Source organism: Clupea harengus, chromosome 10 (genome assembly GCF_900700415.2).
Source record: "Clupea harengus chromosome 10, Ch_v2.0.2, whole genome shotgun sequence".
Taxonomy (NCBI): domain Eukaryota; kingdom Metazoa; phylum Chordata; class Actinopteri; order Clupeiformes; family Clupeidae; genus Clupea; species Clupea harengus.
In genome coordinates, this window is record NC_045161.1 from 6622633 (window position 1) to 6637050 (window position 14418).

Genomic DNA, 14418 nt, shown 5'->3' on the forward strand with positions numbered 1-14418 from the left:
AATACTGAGTGTTGGAAAATACCCTGTCTTGCTGGAAACACTTTTGGACACGCCTGAACTCCCGGGAGATTTAGCCAGAGAGGGCGCCCCTGTTGTTGAGAGAAATGAACTGTGTATCAAATATCATTCCTCTGTTTGGGACCAGCTCTCCTTGGCAACTAAGAAACATGCCATTTTTTCTCTCTCTCCTCAAACTAAGTTGTTCAAGATACTCCGTAAGTGAGCGAGAGAATTGTACGCTATACATTTCCTGATGATAATTAATAGCTGGTTATTTTCAAGATCACGTGCTCGCATGCGTGCAGCTCATGTGGATTTGATTTGAGGCTCATTCAGACCCCAGGAAAGAATCAGGGTGATTTAACAGCTCTGTTTTCTTTTCTTGCCATGTGATGAACTCTCATCAGTGACGTCAGCCACAGTCAAATGTTTCATTTTGGCTTCACACTCACCCCCTCTAATTCACGCCTGTTCAACTCCAGCAATCAGTCAGAGACCAACACGTCCAAACCCCTGCTCCGGGTTTTAGACACATCTCACAGCTCCTCTAAACAGCTCCCCAGCCCTTATTACTGCCCATGTGTTGACAAGTTACAAGCTTTCATTTGTTCCGTAGTTGCTTTCAGCTGATGGTTGGTGGGGTTTGAGGCATTAGGACAGACGCAGGGCAGTTAAGCTGCATTTATACTGTAGCAAAGACAGACATCTTGGAGGGAAGGGGTACTGAGATTTGAGCTTGTTTGGTGAGGTATGTGTTGGATCCGAATGCGAACTCCAAAAACACCACGTCTTTTGTTCTAGAGTCTGTCACTGTCTTCAACTGCTCCAAGTATATCGCATGATTAGTTGCATCACGGATGAGTGGGCAGCCCAGTTCAACTCTCTTTTTACTGACTTGTTTGTGAAGATTCAAGTTGGTTCAGCTCTGGTTGCGTTCAGATATAAGTGGTGTTCTTTAGTCAGAATTGAATGGCTTTTGGACTCTGATGTGGTCATACACCCCAAACATGCCTCATAATCATATGAGTACTACTGTAGTACCCACTAGCTAACTAACATAGCCACTACCTAACTAGCTGGTTGCCTAAATGTCAAGTGTCACCTCAAGAAATTCAGAAAATTGGGTATAACCTGTGGTATAACAATATCAAAAACCTAAGGTACAAGTTCAAAATGTTATGTTGATCAAAATAATCCTAGGGGCACCTTTGACTTTGTAGCATGGCTAAAGGCATTAGCTAAAACGGCATCTTTCCTTTAGCTGACAACAGGCTTTGCCCTTTGTTTACATCTTGTCACTTTCACTGACTCAAAGTATACATGCAACAGGTCCCTGAGACACACGGAGCAGAGTCCTGAGTCCGGGTGATCCTCAAATCCGTTCATCAAATATTACATTGCTGCCTTTAAAGGAAATCACATCACGGATATCAGGAAGAAGAAAATAACTTACAGATTTACCTCAAAACAACTAACTAGAAAGGTTGGTATAGGGATGTTCACATTTTATACAGGCCTGCTAAACACACACACACACACACACACACACACACACACACACACACACACACTCACACAAAAACACATACAATATTGTTTTGACATTGTTTCTTGACTGATATTGTTGCCGTCATTTTGTTTGAGATGTTGGTCACACGTGTTGCCTTGAATGACACTTGAATGTCCAGCGCATCAGGTATGGGAGCCAACAATGAAATGTTTGACTCCACAGGTCATTTCCCAAAAAAATGACCAACATCCATTTCTCTTCAAAGTAACTGTTGTTGTCAGAACAGCTGGAATGTCAGCACTGCTCCTGCTGAACACCTGTCTCTCACCGTTTCCTCCGAGCTCAGACTCTTGTACTCAGTCCAAAATGGATACAAAGGAATGCATAGTTCTTTCCTGGTTTGAATTGTACAGGCAAGCTGTCACAGCAGCCCAAAGGGAGAACACTGTATGCAATCAAAGCAACGCAGACGGATGTTGTCCCTGCAGACTAGCACTACAAGCAAATGATTGAGCCTTGCATTCCTCAAAATGATTTTGTCTCAGAATACCAACATAAGCAACAAACAGACTTGACTGGATGTTTGATACGGTTGTGTGTTACTACACATGGGCTTCAGGAGAGAAAGCCTGACATTTGTGCACACTTTGTGCTTCTGACAATAGCTTTCAGAGTCATATTCGGCTACTTTGCCTAATAAAAGAAGGCTTCTGCGGTTTTCAGGACTTTTTTGTGAACCACGACTCCAGTCTGTCTGAAAGCTTTTCTGAAGAAAAAGCTCTTAGTGGCCCCAATCTCACAGCATTACAGTGAGGCAATTTGTATCTGTGACTGATAGGGGGATTCTTAGCTCTGTGGAGATGTTATCAGACCCAAAGAAAGGAGCACATGGAGGAGAGGGGGGGTTGGGGCTGCTGAAGGGGTAGTATTTACCAACTGTTGCTCCTGGGCTAATTAAAGAGGCCATCCAACCAGGCTGTCTCCTGGTCACTAATCACAAATCCAGCCTGTGTCACTTTGAAGTGCTCTCGCTGGTCAAGCGATTTCCAAGTCCATTTCCTTACTTTGATGACAGGGCCCTTATTTTGTTGTCAGGGCAAAAATAGACATCAGACACCCAACGTATGACGGCAAGCAGTGGTTCCTCTGGATTTACAAAAATGCTTGGTGTTCAGTTTTGTCAGGCGGGTCAGGCCTGCCCATGGTGTGTAAGATGGAGAATCCCCGTCAACAGCTGACTCACCGGACCGCGTTTTCCGGAAAAAACTCAGTGTCAGTTGTTTGAGAAGCCCAAATCTGTGATTGTGAAACTCTTGAGTGAACTGTTCATGTGTGCTTCCCTGGAACCTTGGGAAAGCATTTTCCTTGTGGGCAGGGGCAGGCATCCTGACTGGGGCGGGCGGGCTGGCTGCTGGTTGGTTGGTTCGGCCTGGCAGGCCATGTGGTGTCACGGGCCTCGCACTAGTGTCTGCGGCCGTGCCTGCCTCCGCCCTCGTACATCGTGCTCATCCTGCGTGCGGTTGAGCTTGGACTGCAGCGCTGCCATCTGAACCTCCAAACCAAATATTTTGCCTCCGCAGGTTTCCAGCGGGAGCCTGTGGGAAAGAGACTGAACTCAAAGCACCAGAAATGCACTGTCTGCTCTTTGCTCTCCCGCCAGTTTATTGTCTTAACCTGAGCTCCTCAACAATACCCTCTCTCTCTCTTGCTCTCTTTCTCTCTCTCTCTCTCTCTCTCTCTCTCTCTCGCTCTCTCTCTCTCTCTCTATCTTTCTCTTTTCCGCTCACCGCTCTCCTCCACCACTGCATTAGCATTCACATCTCGTCTGCTCGTGGTGGTGCAATAGAGCCAGAATCAACAGGGCTTTTTACCCCTAATCCCCATCAGCAGAAATGCTTCCCTGTGTGAGTGCAGGTGGACGTCAGGAGACCCACTAACTGCAGTCACATGACCTTGTATGCTTCGCCTCGGCTGAACATTTGACTTCCAAATGACTGCAGAGGGATTCTCTGAAAGTGATGATGGTTCTCAGAGTGGAGGTCAGGGGATGCGCAGTTGTGAAAATGAGAATTTGTTTATTTTTGTAATTTAGCCAAAAGCCTTTGTGTGTAGATACTCCAGAAGTCCGTGATATACTATGGCTCTAAGTTGAGATACATAAATTAATGTTTTAAACATGTCAGATACAAATCTGTCTCTGAGATTCTCTTTCTTTGACATATTTAGGCCTTGGACTCTAAATGAGTCTGTAAAAAACATGCAGTGCAACCTGTTTCCTCCCTGCGAGATCAGAAGGTACTATTCCTGCTCACCTCTTTTATTTAGATGTCAGGTTCACTGAATGTTGAAATGATGGGAATGCAAGTCGTCTGAGATCAGGATGACTGAGAAACAACAGTTGGCCTCTATACTTCAGAGCAAGATCACACCGGAATATACCAGTTCTTACTGACAGAGCTTAACACATGATTGCGGTGTCATGTCTGAGACTAATTAACATAATTACAACATTTCATTACATGTTTATGCCGTTCTCGCTCTCTCTCTTTCTCTGTCTAACTGCCAGAAGCCTACACATACCCTCATTCCAGAGAGGACAAAGCCATTAAACTGCAAAGCCTCACAACAAGAAATCACCTCACCTTCTCCCATCCTGGGTTTCAGTGATTGCCCCGGAGTCATTTAAGTATGATTTCTGTGACGATGAGTGACAAGACAGTGCTCAGTGTCCTCATTCTTATTCTATTTTTACTTCCCCTGGATACAACTGTATGTAGGCTCATCCCATTCTCTTACCGCAGAGTAACCCCCAGGACAACTTACAGTACAGCAGCAATTTATTAAGCAGATTTCTTTCAACAGCTAAATGGTCTTCCACATTCAATGCTAGACTGAACATGCCCATCAGTGACTTTTTCAAAAGAGTTGCTTGCATAACATGTTGATGGACGTAAGTGAACCTTTTGTAGATTGGGGTCCATTATATAAAAATAAAGAATTGGAAATATAAATATGAAAATCGGAGTTTATGTCTTCATTTTCAAAAATCGAGTCTGTCAGTGTAACTATTTTTCAGCATAGCTTTGGCTGGATCAGTGGGAACTGTTCTGCGGCTGTAATCCTTAGATATGTTTTTCTTGTATCCCCATTACCATGTAACTCAAGTTCCTCAATAAATGACCTTCATTCACCCACATTCATTATCCCGAACACCTGGTTTGGTTTCATGTGCAATAAGTAGTTCAGCCCCTTTGTTGTTAGGTATACCATCAGCTGAATAGATTATACAATAGTATTTTACAACAGTAGCTACGTATCTCTTCACCATAGAGCCCCTCAGTTTCAGTCTCACTCTAAAGGAAATATCAGGTCTCTTCAGAATTCATTTTGGAAATGAAAAAGGATACAATGGCGCTTTGGTGATGCTCAAATTCTGCCACATAATGTTAAAAAAAAAACTCCCTCTGACGAATTCCAGAACTAAAACACATTAAAAAAGTGTGAGTCAGAACCTTTGGCTTGAGCAAAAGGATGTACCTGCAAATGCTGTCTACAGTTACAGAGACAGACGTCCCAAATACATCCCACGTATTGGAACTGTTGAAAATATCTGTCTGCCTTCCAAGAAGAAATGAAATGATCTTTGGTTGCATTTAACTGGAGCTTTACTGTTGCTTAGCGTTCAGTTCCGTGGTGATAAATGCATCTCCAAAGCCAATTAGAATGTGAAGCGATAAAATGTAATTCCATAGCCATTCTCCCCAGACTGTTATGTAATGGTTACACGGCTCTACTGCATTTTTCCCTCTTTTTGGCGAGTGTGCATAACTTTAGATCATGTATTGCAAAGTAGGTGGTCTGTGGCTTTCAGCATGACGTCTGATGTCAAATGATGTACTGTATGTTTTACATGATCCATTAAAGCTTAGTATTCCTCCATGGAACAATGGGAGAACATAATAATAAGACTAATTAATCAAAGAAACCTACTATTGTCTGGGAATTAAAAGCACCCATAAAGCAATTAGACAGACCGGCAATTAAGAACTCAATCATGGCACATTGTGCGCGAGACGCACCTCTTTGTTGAGAGATGAATGCTTGTCATTTTAGCCACTACATCCTGTCTGTGCCTGTGGGTTGAGCCGCCTTTCATCCCCTTTTATTATTATTTAGATGCGGAGTAGAAAAAAAGCAGCAATAGCCACTGGAACTCCATTCTCCCCCCCAAACTTGGACACACTTTAAAGAGACTACATTAGGGCCTGTAACTTTAAACCGAAAGAAGTACATAATTACATGTCTACACCTGACTTGAAAAAGAAAGGGGGGAGAAGGGGGGGAGGGGGGGATTGTTTCCAGAGCCCACCAGGGTTGATGGAGAGAGAGAGAAAGAAAAAAAAATATCAGGGAAGAAAGAAATTCAGGCTCATTCAGGCTCATTCAGGCTCAAATGGCTACGTCTCAACCACAACAGATCAACTGTGTAAAAATGTTTGCTCTCCCCTTCATTTAAAATACAGCGTCTCAGTGTCAGACATTACTGTAATTATCCGTGTTACTCTGCACTTGGGCAATTTAAAGAGCGTTTAAGGCACAAGTGGCTAGACAGGACAGCAGCAGCTGACAGAGAGGCCATCTATCGTCTCTATCCGGTAAGAAAATCACAATACACACACGCACACACACACACACACACACACACACACACACACACACACACACACACACACACACACACACACACACACACTCACTCGCTTTGACTATGAGGTGGCCCAGGTGCCTAGGACTACCGCAACCACCAAGTACATATTTTCCAAAGATGTTTAATTTCTTCAAGCTTGGCAGGATTAGTTCACAGTGAAAGTCATCCTATATTCATATAAAACAAAATTCCACGTATTATTTCTCTATTTTAAGCGTATGTATAACTGGGAAATCATATCTAAAGAATGATCGGTCATTTACAATCAAAGGCAGAATGAACTGAGTCACTTCTGCAGAGGGGTATTTCTGCAGACCCTCGGCCACTGGGTGTCCATTGTGTGGCTGAGGCTCTCATTGTTGCCTGTCTGGAGCCTCCTAGAGCTCCCAGCAGGCCAGCACTTGCAAGCCCAATTCACTGCCACACAATCAGATCCAAATGAGCTGAAGACAGGCAGTCTGGAGAGCTGCAGTGCTCTGTCAGAGGTGAGGCCAGAAAGTTAACCTTTGATAAGTGAGGTGCTGGGTAAGGCAGTGGTAATGGAAGAGACTAATACGCCACTCCTCTTCGGGAAAAGATGAGTTCAGATTTATAGTTGCTGTATAATGCTGATTTATAGTTCTGCAGATTATCCTGAGGAGCAATAACGTCTCATGTCTTAAAATATAACGTCCTGGAGAAACTTGTTGAAACTATACACATTTTTAAGGATTTTGGATATATGTGGATACCGTATGTGGGCAACCCTTAAAAGTTCTACTTAGTGGTGATATCCCATCTGAAGACAATCTTTCTGCAAAACCCACTCATAAAGGTACAATTAGAACCCTTTAAGCTATACAGGGAATTGGGTTTGAAGGGTTTGAAGAACCCTTAAATAACCTTTTTTTTCCAGAGGAGCATAGATAACCAAAAGGCATTCTTCTCTGGCACTAAAGCCAGGATCTTAAACACTTTGTTACCATTCACAACATGTTAATGTCTGGCCTCAAGCTAACCGTTGGCATCCCATCATCCAATTCTCAGCGTCTGATGTATCACGTTGTCATGCTATGTGACAATAACTGAGTTTGCACACAGGACCTTTGTCCCTTATTTCTGTTTACCTGTCCCGGAGCTACAGCGTCTGAAATTCCCTGACGTGACAACTGATTGAGGTCGCATGAATGATTCGATAAAGAGAGAGAGATTACTTATGGTGTAAGTTGGCAAGTGAAACCAAAGGTAAGTCTTTGTCTGAGCAAACAAAGAGCTCAGGCACTGTGACCAATATTGAAAGCAAACACAGTTCTTTCTCTCCCGATCACCTTTCCTCTCCTCTGCCCCACTTTGCCTCTCCGCAGAGCTCCAGTATGCCCCCTGAGGCTACTTTAACTAACCAAAGGCAATGGCCTGACTCTTTGTTATGACGTGTCTGCCTCCCACTACATGAGAACATGGCTATGTTAACTGATAACCTTCAATTCAAGGCAAGATACAGGCAAAGAAAAACTTGTGATGTGTGTTGGTTACAAAACCACTATTTTTACATTTTTACTTATCCTATATAAATAGCTACACCAGTGAGAGTGTGTGTGTGTGTGTGTGTGTGTGTGTGTGTGTGTGTGTGTGTGTGTGTGTGTGTGTGTGTGTGTGTGTGTGTGTGTGTGTGTGTGTGTGTGTGTGTATTTGTTAGTGTCGATAGGCTTGTGTGTGTATACATGAAAGAGAGCTAGAGCCTGTGTAAAATGTGTGTGTTTGTGTGTGTCTGTGTGTTGGCATGTCTGTGCAGAGTGTGTGCTGGTGTGCATGTGTATGTGTTTATGGATATGTGTACTTAAGGTCTGTCATCCTGTGTGATTAACCATGTGAGGTGAAACTTAATTAAAGTAAAAGGCACACCATGCAGGACAAGATGGAGCCAGACAGAGAAATCACAATTAAAGTGGACTGGAAAGAGCTGATCTCAGAAATGTCACACGCATAGTGAACAAAGTGTACACAACTCTAGGAATCCTTGAAAGCACACAACCAGCTAGATGTACACTGATGAGCACACATATACGATACGATATGAATGTGATGATATGATACAGGATGTGTTTCATGTGGTGATGTCTCAGGGGACTAATTCAAACTCAGAAGCCTGGGACACAGATATCAGGTAATCCTCCACGTCATTTAGAAACCTGCGTGACACCAAACACAATACTTTTCTTCCCCCTTTCTTTAAGAGAGCAATTCAGTCTGTTTCTTATGAAAAATATGACTTAAATAGCCGCTAAAGAGACAAAAGAAAGGAAGAGGAGAAAAAAGGAAAACACACTGGCATGAGAATTTTTACAATTCCTTGGTTCTACTCCTCGCTGATCAAAGCCTTTCATGTCGGTTTAAAGGTAAACTTAAATATGCCACTGGGGAACACGAGCCTACAACTCAGCCCATAGTACATAAAGGTGTTGTTGACCTTGCAAATGGAATATGCTGCCATGAGTGCTTTGGTGAACGTCAATGACAAATTAAAGGCGAACTTGACAACAGTAAAAAACGTGACTGATTGAGGTTTATGGGTAGAAGGCAAGTCGAACTGTTTGTCTAACAAGAGAACCTCTGTGCTTGGTGTGTAAGTTGTCAAAATTTACTGAGGATCTACAAAAACCACCTGTTCTGTATATGAACTGCTCCAGTCAACGAGAACCTACAGAGTTATTGCTCTCACAGGAGTGATAAAAGGCACGACAAAAGGTTAATACAGGTGAGACACAGACCAACAAAGCATTTTCGATATTACTGTGCATGTTTTCTTATCTGTAAAAAGAGAGAGACAAGCCCAAAGTGGATTGCTCTCTTGAACTAACCTGGGAGTGCCGTTCTATGTGTTAACCAATGATATGAATCCAGCATATACACAAATGGTATGGTAATGGTAACACGTTTGGGTCCAGAACAATGTCTGCTTGTTTTTTGCATAACATTCCATGAACCCAAGATTACGATACACCTGGCTGTATTTCGATGCTGAAATTATCATTCTGAGAAGTATTTCATACCCAGAGCATGTTATTACAAACAAAACAACAGGATACCACAAAGAATGCAGGCGTCATTGTATGGTTTCATTTAACGACTTCTGATGAGACATCCAAACCCCCCCCCAAAACACTTCTGACATGTCTTTTCTCTCTGACTTTTCTGACATACTCTGACCTCTCTTTGAGAATGCACAGATACGTAACCAGACAATAAGAAATGCTCAGTTCAACTAAAGGTACAGAAATCGAGTGTGTCATGGGCTGTCTCAAGACCAGGATACTGCACATCTACTGCGCTGGGGAGAATGATGTCTCGGCACATGCCTCCACTGTAATTTGACTGGAAACACCGTTTAAAGTTAATGACGGCTGCCGCTCCACAAAATCCCCCTTTGCACCTCATTAAGACGAGCTTTGGTGCGTGGACACTTAAGCCCCACTGCCATCTTCTCTGTCCTTGATGACTGAGGAGACACTGAGCACCGTCATCAGCCTTCCTCCCGAGGATGACCTCTGTGCGTCCCTCCACTCCGTCAGACGTATTTAAGGAGAGACTAATGAAAGGCTTGGCCGAAGATGGGAAATCAGACCCACACTCTCGGGACACACAAGGAGAGAGAGAGAGGCCAGATCTGAACTGCAGGGCCGAGCAGTAACGTAGGGCCAGAGGACCAGAGCAGCTGGGTCCTGTCGAACAAACAACACTCTTTTGTCACACTATCCACACATTCAAAATGAGCAGACAATATCAGTCATGTTATGGTTGGACGAGTATGAATGAAGTTTATCGAGTACTAACTCCCTGGAGAATTCATTGTGTGCTCTCAGACAAAAGCTACTGTATGTGAGGAACTAAAGCTTCATGACAGTCCTAGGCGCACAGATTTAGTGCACCTTACATCTCGTGCCATTATCTACAGCTGTTTGTGGTTTCTGAATATCATTAATGCTGAAAGCATTAATCTCACTCATTTAACCATTTCCACACTGGATTCTCCTAAAAATGAAAGTGAACTCTTCTAACTCCCCCAAACAAAGCAGATGTTTGCGTCTCGCTGAAAGCTTGTAGACAGGTGGATCGTTTAAAAAAAAAAAAAAATGTCTTCACCACCCAGTGAGACACAGAGATGAAAGGCCAGACCAGGTCCCCTCTTCAAGAAGGCCTTCAAGAAGGTTTCAGTGTGGTGCAACCCTCCTGTCAGTGTTTGCACAGGGCACCCTCTCAGGCCCCCTGTGCATAAGTTCCTGCTCGGCTTCCTGCTCAGAAATGTCACCCACGTTGTTGTGATTATGAGCCCTCTGCAAATATGTACACACGCAATACAAGTGAGTCACTCTGTAAACACCAAGGAGGTTTTTTTTTTTTTTACTCCCTTGTCTCACTCCTAGAGTCTCCCATCCAATCCCTATCAGGAATGTGCCAGCGCAGGGTGAAATATGCCCCTGTGGCAGCGACTTGTGCTTGCCTTGGTTTCCTTACATACAATATTGATTGCCCTTCAAATAAAAACCCAAACAAACCACTCGTAACCAAGCAATTGGTTACACATTAGGCACTGAAGTGGAGCGGCAGCGCTGCTTGTATAGGAATTGTTCTGCTATTAGACAGGGCTTCATGATTTTATGTTCCCATAAAACATGTGTTGGAACTCCTGAATCTAACCACTTGGCGAGGAACAACAAAGCCATTACGCAATGTTTCTACTTTTGATTTACAATTTAATGTCTATTAAAAATCTGTGGCATTCAAAAATGTTTGGTTTCACATTTGACACATTACAAAATGCCACACTGTGTTGTAATTAAAAAAACAAAAAAAAAACAAGGGCTTTCAGGACAAGCTTAACTAGTGTGCTGTTCGCTGCAGGGCACTTCAGTGAAACAGCAGATTCCAGGCATCATCTGTATTTTGGTTGGATTATTTGTTTGTTTATTTAATCACTGACGCTGTTATGACTGTTTTGTGAAAGGCTTGACAGACTGTTGCATAAAGCGCACAGCCATCCACTGGTGAGAACTCTGAACATTTCAGTACAGCATTCATACTCAACCCATGTAAAGCCCTGCGCAAATATTGTGGTTGAGGCGAAATAATAAATCATCATTGCTGACTCTTGTATCAGTGCAATGATTTGATCCAGAAGGTAAAACTCTGTAGTCTCATTGTCAAGGCATACCAGTACAAGTGTTTCATAAGGTGAGTCTGACAGAGTAGAATCTGGGTAATCCACAGTTTTCAGTCTTCACAGAGTGCAGAGGCCTGCCATAGCAGATCCAGTAGCAGTCCAAAACAACATTCAAACATGATTGACAACAATTATCTGAAATCTTTATGCTGGTAGGTACCTTATGTTCTCTGATTTATGAGAACATAGACACATCATGTTCTAGCTACACCTGCTAATTATAAAGAGTGCGGCAAATGCAGACTACTTTGGCCTTTCAAAGACAACAATGATCTGAAATCTTTATGCTGGTAGGTACCTTATGTTCTCTGATGAGAACATCTCCGACACACTACGTTCTAGCCACACCTGGTAATTATAAAGAGTGCGGCAAATGCAGACTACTTTGGCCTCTCAAAGGAAATATTCACATAGCTTGCATCATGCAGGTATGCCATCTTGAAATTACATGAGTTGCCTGTGGCAAAACTACATATCCTAAGACTGACTCCAAAGACTGACAGAGCTGCCTTCAAAGTATGGACACTATCATGAACAAGAGCACAGTCTGACCTTGAGGTGCTCCTTTATGCTGTATTGTGTATTGACATAAAAAACAACATATTTATATTCATGAGGACAAAGTCTGTATTCTGCTTTGTTTCTCTCACCTTTATGGGCTGTTGTTTCCTTCAGTGAGTGAATTACAATGAATTAAACAGTGATGCTAGGTAGCCTCATAAGTGTCTCAGTGAAGCCCCTTGATTCAATCATAGAACAATGGCAGCCATTATACAACATGCTTTCAGTGAACAGAAACCACATCAAACTCCACTGAGTTGTCATGGCGAGGACATTATCCTGTACTGTGCCTCAGTTCAAGGAAAATACCCTAACCCAGCCATAAAGTCCAACCTCCAGTCTCACAAAAGAGTCATTTAGTTAGCATTGCCAAGACTAACATCCTAATCTACAGAACCTTTTTTGAAGCTGTGAAATAGTCAATATTTATGGTGTGTTTACCCAACTGTAATCCTTTCTTCTGAAAGGAACCATGTGGCATTGCACAACTTAACGTGGTCATCAGTCACATTAAGTAGTACTGCGTGTCATGAGTGAGATCAACAGCGAAAAGAATCTGGACAGTTCCTCATGCATCGTTGGCTTTTCGACAAACAAATAATGTCCTGCGCTATTGACATTTCACACTCATCTTCAGTGTGTGTTGCATACCTGTGAGGGCAAGAAGTCTATCTCTCAAAAGTAGCGAGTGATACTTCATGTTCCCTCATGCATGTATACAGAGCAACGTCACATACAAAGCTCTACTGCAGGGGTTATACACAGTGTAGATGCTGTCAGAGTGTGTAAATATATCTGAAGTTTTTCAGAGCGTAGGCGGATATTACTTCACTTTCTTTGTTCAGGAATGAGTAAAAAAGAAGCCCTGAAGGTTAAAGGGGTCTCTGCCAAGACCTTGTCCACGCAATCAACTGCTGTGTAGGAACAAAGGAGAGGCCTTCTATATAATCCATAGACGGAAGTCCCATTGTGCTCCCGGCCAACCTGTTTTTTATTAATCTACTCTCCCAAAACGGCAGGAATAATTTTGGCTTGAGATCATCTCTGTTCTGAGCACACAAAAGGGGAGACGTCACCCAAGCATACTTGTTGCGAGCCTCCTGCGTGCATTGTGATCTGAAAGAAGCAGAATTCATTCATCCTCTCTCCCCCTTTTTAGGAATGCTAGCCAAAACAATACCTTTCATTACACCCCAAGATTAACATTGTTTTTCACAGTCATTGTGCACAAATAAGAAATCCATCAATATTTGTACTTTTTAATAAACAATTACTTTAATATCAACTAGCAGCCCACTTGGAGGTTGACCAAGACCAGGTCTTCTGAAACAGTCTAGTACTAGATGTCAGAGACTCTACAGCGGTAATGGAAGGCCGGCTGAAAACAAGAGTGGTATTTAGTCCAGGAGTAAGGTGTTCCACAGCACTGACTATGCCAGATTGTAGCTGTGACTGAAGGGTGAGTGGTGCAGTGTCTGCATTTCTGGTATAACAAAAGACTCAGACCTATAACTGACAAATTCTATAATCGCTAGGTCCAGTTGAACAATGTATTGACTTCTGATTGGACAAGAAGCCTTCCAGGAGTGGGGATGTCCTGGCATGACCCCACTCGGACTCTTCACCGCTAGTAATCACTCTGCGTTTGATATTCTTCCACCAAAGATGTTAGAATACTGTCTGGTTGAAGCAGAGGATTGAGGGGTAGAGCTGGCGTATTAAACCAATATGACACTCGTGTTCATGGGCTTGTTATAGGATATCCCCATGGCTGTCATTACCTCCGGCACTCGGCATACGGCCGAATCACAGCCGCGGGGATATCTTTTACAAACCCCACTCTCACTCGTGTCATATTGCTTAAAAAAGGGCATCGTCTACATCCATGGATACTACTGGCCAATGAGCAATCTGCCAACAGCATCGCAAAGTAGTCCCTCCATTTTATCTTTTGACTGGAAATGACAAGGATAGTGAGTCTAATTGATAGTACAGACACCCTTACTGGAAGGAGAAACAGTGAGTCATGATACTAACAAAGACATCAGCAGATGTGATGTTTTTTAGATGTTTGTAGCACCTGTTGTCAGTCCATGTGAGGGCATCAGTGAATGAGGATGTCATGACATGTGCCAACAGTCAGGGAAGAGTGTGTTCTGAAACAGACACAAGTGAATGTGTCATGTCAGCCAGAAAACCTGCAGGCCATTCTCTGACCTGACTCAGCACATAAATGCTTTAATTAATGTGCGTTTGCCTGTTGACTGCACATTTAACCCCAGCCAAATCTGCGTCAGAATGTGCTGTTTGTCCATCCACAGGTCTAATGTAAGGTTTAAGGTTCACGTTCTAAGGTTCACGAGTGACTGAGTACCTAAGTAAGAGCATCATTAGGACAGCAGATATTCAAAGCGGCTCAACAACAACAACAACAACAACCAG